Here is a 1528-nt window from a genome sequence, read left to right on the forward strand (position 1 = left end):
GTTCTGTGTATGTTGATCCCACTTGTGAGTTGCTGTGGAATCAACTCCAACTCATGGCGACCCCATGGACAACATAATGATAACGTTCCTGGTCTGCGTCATCTTTACAATCCTTGGTCTACTCCAGACCATGGTTGCAACCAGTGTGTACTTTGAGTGGCTTCCATCCTGGGGGACTCATCTCTTAGCACTGTATCAGACAGTGGCCTGTTGTGATCCGTAGCGTTCTCACTGGCTGATTTTCAGAAGGAGATCGCTAGGCCTTTCTTCCTAGTCTGCCTTAGTCTGGAAGCTCTGCTGAAACCTGTCCACCATGGGAGACCCTGCTCATATTGGAGATACTGGTCACATAGCTTCTAGCTTCACAGCAACCCAGAATCAAGCTGTCACAGTACAACCAACAGATAGACTGGAAGTGGGGGTGGGGTGAGGGGTGACCCCACTTACCCTCGGGCTATTTGTGGTATTACGGGGACTCACCTATTCCGGGAACATGAAGGGTCTTCTCTGGCTCCTGGCTGCTACCGTTGCAGGGTTTTGTCCATTTACCACTCTACTCTGGCCAACCTCCCCTCCCCCCACTGGTGGGTGGCGGTCACTCCTACTGCTCCTTCCTGGCTCTAAACACTGCCTCCCAGCCTTGGAAGTCACCTCCCCTTCCTTCAGCCTCCACCCTGTTCCCATGTGGCTCTGCCTCTCTGGGCTTGGGAATTAAGGAGACTACATAGGTACGTAACTGCTTTGTGGTCCCCTGAGAGTGGCTTCTACCTCCCTAAAGCCACCTTGCTCTCCAGGTGGTTGGTTACATTTTGAGTGGCGTTGACAGGAACAAGGCTGAGGGACAGTCCCCATCTGGTCCTGTTCCTTCAACACAGGCTCGATTTTATAGGAAATGTGGTGAGATGGCCTGTACTCAGTTGGTGGTTGTGGTTGCTAGCCTCCAAGATGGCACACTTTCTGGTACCCACATTGTAGACCCTCCCACAATGAGGAAGGCTGACTCGGTGGCCAATCAGATGTGGTGGAAAGGCACATAACTTCTAGGCGAGGTCATAACAGCATCGCCAGAGCAAATGCAAGATGCCCAGTGAAATTTGAGTTTCAGTTAAACGTCAATTTTTACTTTTTTAAATTACATCTCAAAGATCACATGGGATATACTTAGGCTAAAAAAATGTTATTCATTATTTGACATTACCATTTAACCAGGCATCCTGTATTTTTATTTTCTAAATCTGGCAATTCTAGTTATAGAAGATGCTGTGGCTTCTGCCTTGCTATCTCTTGGATCACACTGCATACCAGGTTGGGAGGAGGCTCAAGTAGTCCCGTGGAGGGGTCTGGTTAACAAAGAACCAAACCCTCCTGCCGACAGCCAGCAGGGAACTGAGGCCTCCCGCCAACAGCCATGAGAGGGCGCCATCTTGCCCTAGTTCAGCCTTTAGTCAATACAACACCAGCCGCCATCTTGACCGTGTCACCCTGAGAGATCCTGAGCCAGAACCATAGAGGTAAGCGGTTTCTGAGG

The sequence above is a fragment of the Orycteropus afer genome, unplaced genomic scaffold (genome assembly GCF_000298275.1).
Source record: "Orycteropus afer afer isolate SDZICR_OR568_19922 unplaced genomic scaffold, OryAfe1.0 scaffold00461, whole genome shotgun sequence".
Classification (NCBI taxonomy): Eukaryota; Metazoa; Chordata; class Mammalia; order Tubulidentata; family Orycteropodidae; genus Orycteropus; species Orycteropus afer.